The following is a 9059-nucleotide window of genomic DNA, read 5'->3' on the forward strand; positions in this document are numbered from 1 at the left end:
ATAATCAATTACTGTACTATAAAATAAAACAAACCAGTAATTGATCATTTGAAAAAATTGATAATTATCAATTATTGCATTTCAAAGCTTATAAATGCAATAACTAATTATTTTAAAACAATTACAATGATTAATTACTATATTATAAAACAAGGCAACATAGTAATTGATCTTTTGAAAAAAAAATTATCAATTACTGCATTTCAAAGAATATAAATGCAATTCTTTGAAATGCAATAATTGATCTTTTTTATTTGGTTTTTACATCATAAACCCTACCCATTATTTTATTAACTTTTTTACAAAGGATTAACCCAAACCTTCGGCCAATCCCTGAAACCTAAAACCCATATGAGAAACCCCAAGCCGTTTTGTTTCCATCATCGCCACCATCATTGTCTTTGACCGTTGATTGAGGTACAAATGTGACTGTTCAATAATGGTTCATATAATTGCATTTATTATATTTTTATTTTCAGTTGCTTGCTTGGTGATTTATTATATGCTTGGTATTTGCTTGGTTGATTTCAGGTAAAAATGTGATTTTCATTGTTTGATAATTGTTCATATAATTACAATAGAATCTATGAAAAAAATTAAGTGTTAGAAAAATCAACTCTCTCCCAAAATATATTTTATGACTATTTTGTCTTTATCTCAATGAATAGATCAAATCAAGAATTCATTTCATTTTTTTGGTATTCAATCGAATTGGATTATGTAATATCATAATAATGGTAGAAATTGCATTATTATTTTCTTTTATATTTCATACAAAACTCTATAAGGCTAAATGGCATTTATCAATTCTTTTATGTATCTATTAGTTATAAATATAAATTCAAATTTGAGTATAATTTTTCTTCTTCCTTTCATATACATTTCATACATTCCATATATATTATAATTTTTGACACTTACCAGGAAAACAAAAATAGTACGAGGTTGGTTTTTGTCTAAAATAATAACTTGGGACAACCAAAGATTCCCCATACACAAACTGATCTTTTGTTTCACAATATAATTAGCAATATTGATTTACAATAAGAAAAGATGAGAAATTGCCAAGTTAAATCTTTGAACAAATCAACCTAGTAATTCTTATTTCACAATAGAATTGAATACAGTCCAAACAACAACATGAATAGAATTACACAAAGCAATACAAGTAGCTTTAAATGCTCAGAAAGATGTACTTTATTTATTAGTGGCTGACACCATTTTCTTTCACTTTTTTACAACATCATTTTCATTCATTTCTTCATTGATTAATGAATTACAGTGAATGCTTGGTGATTTTTTGAACGTTTGGTTAATGCGTACTTAGTGAATGCTTGCTTATAATATGTGTCATAACGTCTAGATCCGAAGATCTATCGTTAGATATTAACTTTTAGGGAGTCGTTATCAATCTTTTTTTATCTAAGTGTGATTGGTCATCTAAGGAATCTGTCCTTTCAGGGAACATCTAAGTTTAAGGGTTCCTAAAAGAATAGGTTCAGGTCTGTTAACCAGAACAGGGTTCGGGAGTTCGGTTACGTGTGAGGAAGGTTATAGCACCCTCACAACGCTCATCAAAAGATGGTACTAGCATAATTTTGTGTTATCCAAAGAGCCTTAAAATTTTATCAAGTAAGTAATTATTAGAAATTATTCTCAATTGACTCTAATACTTTTAACAAAAAATTGAGAAAATTCTCTCACCTCAGGAGTATACAAGAAAAATTACTGTTTCACTTACAGAGGCTCCGTCGTCGGATCAAAATCAAAATCAAAATAAAAAAAAGGAAAGAATGATTGTTCTTGTGTAGGAAAAATTGATACTTTTAACTTTTCCCCAAAAATATTTTTTTTTGAAAATTTTGATTTTCAAAGAAAATTGATACTTTCAACTTTTCCTCAAAAATATTTTTTTTGAAAAACTTTGATTTTCAAGAAAAATTGATACTTTCAACTTTTCCTCAAAAACTTTTTTTTTGAAATTTTATTTTTAAGAAAAATAGATACTTTCAACTTTTCCTCAAAATATTTTTTTGAAATTTTGTTTTTGAGAAAAATTAATTCTTTGGCTTTCCTTGAAATTTTGAAATTATTTTTTTTTGTTATTATTTTTAGAATAAAGATTATTCAAGACAAAAAAAGAAATTGCAACGCAAAAATATATATATACCGCAGTTTGCGGCTTAGCTCAAGAAAGACAGCTTGGCTCCAAACTCAGGATCAGCTCAAAAACTGAGCGGCTCTGCTGGCCATTAGAGTGGGTAGGAGTTGGACTAGGTCGGGTTGAATGACGGGATCGGGCCACCCAATGGTTGACCTGCGGATCCCTCAAACGGGTCAAAGGAACCCATTTTCTCTAGCCAAAACCACATCGATTTATAAAAGCCTCCTATTAAGCTTTTCTCTTCATTTTGCTAGTTCTTTCTCTCTCTCTGTACAACCATGAACACTGCCATTTAGAACCCAGAATCCAGTGAAGATCGTCGTCGTCGCTGCCGTATACCGTCATTCACCAACACCAAAACTACTTCCAAATTTTGCCACAAACTCGTCTCGATCTCTTCTTCCTTGTATTTCAGCTGATTTCTTCTAAAATTATCTAGATCACTGTAGATCTGCATTCGAAAGTCGTAACCTCCATCTTTGCTCCACTGCTTCAATGGCTGTTGCTTCAAGGTATGGTCTTACACTTGCTCTTGTCGGTCTCTTCATTGAATTTGGAAAGCCGAAGCCTCTAGGAAGCCTCTAGGAAGACTGTTAAACCCCAGAAAACCTCTTTCTTCCTTTCACTTTTATGTTTCTGACTTTTTTTTTTGTTTTTGATTCTCTTTTTGACAGGAGATGGCTGTTTCGGTGAGAGGTTGATGATAAAGATAGGATCGGTCATCGATGAAGATTGGTGTTTTCCACCGTCAGCGTGCGGGTTGATGCCTGGTTTCCTTGTTCTTTATTTGTGGGCGTGGGTTTCGGGCAGGATGGTGAAGATGAAAATAGGGTTCACAATGGGTTTCAGTTTCTGTTATCAAGACTTTGTGGCTATGGTGGTTTCAGTGGCCGTGTAGAGTAGTGATTTAGTTTAGGTTTAGCTTTAAAAAATGGTGATGATGGTCAATAGAGGGAGAGGTTTAGATGATGGTGGTAGAGGTAGTGTATTCGATTGAGATAGAGAGAGGCAGAGGTGGTGTTTTTAAGTTCTGTTATGGGTGATTTTTAGGTGTAAGAGACTACGAAAAATGAAGGCTATCTTTGATGGAGACCATGTTTCGATTGAGGCCTGAGGATAATCGAGAGAGCTAGGTTTGGCTTCTCCTCCCCTTCCTTTCTTCTGTCAAGTGCCCCTCTCTAAACTGTTGAAGAACTTCGGTTGAATATTCACCGAATTCTGAGATTTATCGTCGGAATCTGGGATTTTCGTCGGAAGTTGGGATTATTCATCAAAAATTGGGTATCTCGTCGAAAACTTCAAATTTGGCCGAAATCTTCGTCGAAAAATTCAAACTTCGTCGAAAAATTCAATCGAAATTTAAAATTTTCTAGAAATTTCAAGAAAAAAAATCGTCAAAAATTCTCAAAAATTTTTTTCTAACTCTCAGAACACTCTTAAATCTTTTCTCAGCTTCTTATATGCCTCTTTTTCTCTCAAATCAGTAGCTTTGCTCACTGTTTGTTCTGTGTGTCTTGCATCTGTTTCAGGAGGTCCCTTTTATAGGGATTGATCAGGAGTTCCTGATCAATCTTAATTCCTCCTTGGATGGGAATTTAATCTTTGAATCAAATCTAGACTCTTCTGATTGAATTTTCATTCACAATGGGATTCTTTAACTTTCAATCACAGCCATCAAAAAAAGAAAAAAAAATAATAATAATACTAATCAGATAATCGGGAAAAAAATCAGATAAAATTAACAGATAATTTAAAAAAATAATAAAAAATAAAATAAGATAAACCCAAAAAATATATTACAAAAAAAAAATAATATAATAATAAATATATAACTATATAAATAAAATACATATAAATCTCTTCTAAATAAAAAAAAATAAATACAGATATATATATATATTAATACATAATAATAATAATAATAATAATAATAATAATAAATAATAAAATACATAAAATACAAAAAAAATACAGGATAAAAATTGAATTGGGCCTTACCCATTTGGGTCAGGCCCAATTGATCTGGACCTGGACCCAATTGGGTGTTTACAGCTGCCCCTCTTTGCACATTTTTTGTGAAATAGAAATTGGGCAAAGATGTAGACACCCAATCAAGACTCAGTTCAACATTGTTATTTTTTGTTTTTTATGTTTTTTTTTGTTTTTTTGTGTTTTTTTTTGTTTTTTTTTTTTTGACCAAAGCTCCTCTAAACAGAGGCTCAACGACTTTGAGAAAAATAAATTGCTCCTCTAAACAGAGGCACCACAACTTTGAAAATAAATTGCTCCTCTAGACAGAGGCACCACGACTTTGGAAAGTAAATTGCTCCTCTAAATAGAGGCACCACGACTTTGAAAGTAAATTACTCCTCTAAACAGAGACACCACGACTTTGAAAAAGTAAATTGCTCCTTTAAACAGAGGCACCACAACTTTGAAAGTAAATTGCTCCTCTAAACAGATGCACCACGACTTTGGAAAGTAAATTGCTCCTCGACAATCATGTCCAAAGGAGTTGAAAATTATGTTTGAAGGAGTTTCAGGATATTATGCCTAAAGGTCTTATAAATCAATCCTGATACCACAAGACATCCTATTTCAAGGATTAGGAACTTACCTGACAAATTTCTTCTCGAATTTGTAAGATCTCAAGATTTGCATTTGCAACCTGTAAGACTCGCATCAAAGATCCTCATTTGAATTTTGGAGGCTCACATCCAAAAGTTCAAAGCTTTTTTAAAGGTTCTTATTTGGCAAACTTGGAATTCATATCCAAAAGTCTAAAGCTTTTCATTTGAATTTTGAAAATTCACATTAAAAAATTCAAAGCTTTTTCATTTGAGTTCAAAGGCTCACATGCAATAAAACTTAGAGTTTCACATCTAAGTTCAAAGGCTCTAATTTAAAACATTGGAAATTCATATCCAAAAGGTTGAAGTTTTGTATTTTGGAGATCCACATCCAAAAGTTCAAAACTTTTCATTTGTTCAAAAATTCACATTCGATGAACTTTAGGGTTTCACTCCTTAAAGATTCTCATTTTGAAATTCAAAGATTCTCATTTGAGTTCTCAAAAATTCTCATCAAAAACATTCACAATTTCTTTTTCAAGTGACTCAAAATTTTGCATGAATGAATGTTATGACCAAAGATGCAAAGGCTTTCTTAATGATGCAAGTGTGGCAACCTATATTCTCATAGTGCCATGCATGTCCAATCAAATCATGTGCATGTACTATTCAAGCGACGATGCCACCGTGATGCATGTAATGCAAATATCTATGCAATAAAATTCTAAATAATTATGGTGATATGGCTCTCAAAACTCCACCATTTCGCATGTCTTCCTTGTTCAGTTTCTCCATATTTTGAAACAAGTTTTATCAATCAATCATCACTTGACCACTGTTCATAGACTTCTCGGCACTAAAAATTTCAGAACAAGTTTCACCCATCATCACTGAGTCATTACTCATAAGTGTCTCAGCATTAACCATTCCAAAACAAATTTTGTCCAATGATTGCTTTCATCATTCAATCATAACTGGCAAGTCATATTGACCAATTCATCCTTGTATTCATCACTTGGTTATACCATTTTTCAAGATTTGCCCCATTATATTCTCCATTTGATCATATCACATATCCTTCCAAATCATCTCTTTAGGGTTTCTACCATTTCTTTATCATCTTAGATTTCTTTTCAAATGAATGCAAGACTCTTTTAAGCACATATTCATTCATTCATTATCATTTCAAATCTTGACAAATATAATGCAATCAAGCATTTTTTGAATTCATTCAAGGGGTGTAACAATAAGAGAACACATGGTGAATTATGGTAAAGATAATCAATGAATATCTATTTTGATACAAAACAAATGGGAAAAGAAATGAATTGGATACATGTCATTGGGATGGATGGTATGTCCAAATGATGAATATTCAAACAATTCTAAACATTAATCTAGAATTCTTTTTCAAAAACTCATTTCATTTACTGTTGAAGTCATCTTGAGCTTGGCGAACTTTGCCCCAATCTTTGAGGGATCTTCAGATATCTTTGATCTTTCATTTACGTAAGCCATTTGACCTGGATCTTTTTTTTTTCTACCAAAATCACCCTTTCAGGTTTTCAACTTGAATTTCTTTTTTCATTTTCTCATTTTTCCTTCTTTCTTTTTTTTTCATCATCTTTTTTTTTTCTCATTTTTCATCCATTGTTGATATCTTTCATACATCAAACTTTAGAGCAATATAGCATGATTCCATTGCTTCATCATGAGCATATTTTCGCTCAACATATGATCATTCAAGTTGAGTATTCACTCTTGATCCAAATGAACTTTTCAAGGTTGTAATGTAGGCCAAGGTGAAGGGTCATAAAAAAATGGATATAATAAGCTCAAAACATATATTAAAAAGGTTCAAGATCGAAGGATCATTTGATACAGCTTGGCATTTTGCCCCCACATCATTTTTTCTTTCCTCACATAAAGGATTCTCATTACTTTGCCCCAAGTCATGTGTGGCATTTATTTTTTCTTTTTTTTTTCATTTATTTTTTCATTTTTGAGACCTTTTGTGAAAAATTTTTTTTTTCAAAAATTGCCCCCTAGTGTAGAGGATGATCCTTGGTTAGGGTTCTTCAAAAAAAAAATCGTAATAGGCTCAAAGGGGTAGCAATAAATGGTTTTTCAAATGGTAAAAGAAAGATGGCCATTTTTCATCTCAATTGTGAATACCTTTCTTGAACATCATCTATTGAACAAAGCTCATGAACCTATATAAAAAATTACATATCTTCATCTCTTTCACCTTTGGTAATGGCTTACCTTTTTTTTTTTTTTTTGCTTAAATCACCTCCTCATATTAATGTGGATGAGTTCTCAAAATTAAATCCCAAAATTATTGTTATCATTGTCTAAATATTCATCATCTGAAATTTAAGAATGGGAGTTTAAAGTTATGAAAGGTAACAAAGCACGGAGTAATGGTCAAATGAAAGAGAAAAATGTAATGAAATGCATTGACTTGCCCATATTAAGATGATAACAAGTGAAATCATATTGCATAAAGAAATCCTAACATGACAAAAGAAACCTTCAACCAGCCTTATCTCCATTCTTTAAAATTGTCCCCTTATGCGATCAGGTGAAGAATCTCTATTGACATCTTGCCCCTCAAGTCATTGTGACTCTCCGGACCCTCTCTGTTCTTGACTTTCACTCAGAACGCTAACATTAGGTATTGTTACTTTCCCTTGATCAAAACTTACCATTCCATCATTGATCAATCGTTGCACCTTATACTTTAAAACAGTATAATTTTCAGTAGAATGGCCAGTAATTCCATAGTGGTAGTCGCAGTGGGCTGTTGGATCATACCACTTTGGATAGGGTGGTTTAAGCGGCTCTACCTGGCTGGGGGCAATCAAATGGCTATTATAAAGTTCTCGATATAACTCTGTATAAGTCATATGGATTGGATCAAATACAAGTTTTTCTCGAGTAGTTCGTTGTTCTCGTGAACCACTTGTTGGATAAATAGGACGAATTTGGTTTCTTACAGGAGCTTGAATGTTAAGGCTATATGTAAGATCTTGGAGGCTAAAAATTGATTGGTGTGTGGATGAATAAGGTGGTTGTGAAACTAGTTGATATGGGTAGGATGAGGCATTATTCACAGTAGGATAGTATGAAGAGTAACCTTGAGATGGATAGGATTGATAACCCCTAAATTGTTGTCTATCAAAGCTCACAGCTTGAGCTTCATCTTCTTTCTTTTCTGATGTCTTCTTGGTTTCTCCTCCTCTTAACTTGCCATTTTTATGGTACTTTCAATAATTTCTCCAGAGATTACCATGTTAGCAAAATTTTTTGTTGCATTCTCTATTATCTTTTCATAATAGAGAGGTTTTAAAGTGCTAACAAACAGTACTGTGGTCTCTTTCTCTGTCAGTGGAGGTTGTACCTGTGAAGCTATATCTCTCCATCTTTGGGTATACTCTTTAAAAGACTCGTTTGCTTTTTTCTCCAGATTCTGTAAAGACAAACGATCAGGGGCCAAATCGATAATATGTCGATACTAACCGATGAAGTCATGTGCCATATCGCTCCAAGAGCGAATGCGGGTTCTGTCCAACTAAACATACCACCTGGCCGCTGAACCTGTAAGGCTATCCTGAAAGACATGCATCAAAAGTTTTTCATCATGAGCATGAGCTGTCATTTTTCGACAATACATTGTGATGTGAGTTTTGGGGCATTTTGTACCATCATATTTTTCAAATTTTGGTACTTTAAACTTATGGGGAATAACCACATACGGAACTAGGCAAAGCCCAGCAGCATCAACTGACCCATAAAAGCTAAATCCTTCCACAGCCCGTAACATTTGCTCTAGCATACTAATCTTGGAGCTTTCCTGAACTTCTACTCTCATCTTTTCCTTCTTTTTCTCTTTTAAATCATCTAGATCAGGAATTGGTTCTGCTGTCTTTTCAGTGAAGATATGATTTATATAACTATTATACTGCCCTAGGTTAAAAGCTGATGGCATCCCAGGATATGTTGGATATGTAAAATGTTGTGGTGGGACTTCTTGGGCAGACTGGGCCTGAGGTGGGCCAAAACCTGAAGGGTACAAAGGGTCAGCCACTTCTTGTAATGGGGGAACTTGCTGGCTTGTATTTTCTGTAACTCCCTTTCCTTTATTCATATTATTAAGAGCCTTCAGAATCTTGCTTAGCTCACTTTCAATCTTCTCTTGTGTTTTTTTTATCTTTTCAAATCTATGAGAACTTTTCTCCTCCATTTGCCTTGCTCTGGATCTTGTATTGTATCAATGGGCAAGGTTTTCGCTAGATGGAGTTATCCTGAGACCTTGAGTACCA

Source organism: Durio zibethinus, chromosome 3 (assembly GCF_047325235.1).
Source record: "Durio zibethinus cultivar Kanyao isolate XHJ-2024 chromosome 3, ASM4732523v1, whole genome shotgun sequence".
NCBI classification, from domain to species: domain Eukaryota; kingdom Viridiplantae; phylum Streptophyta; class Magnoliopsida; order Malvales; family Malvaceae; genus Durio; species Durio zibethinus.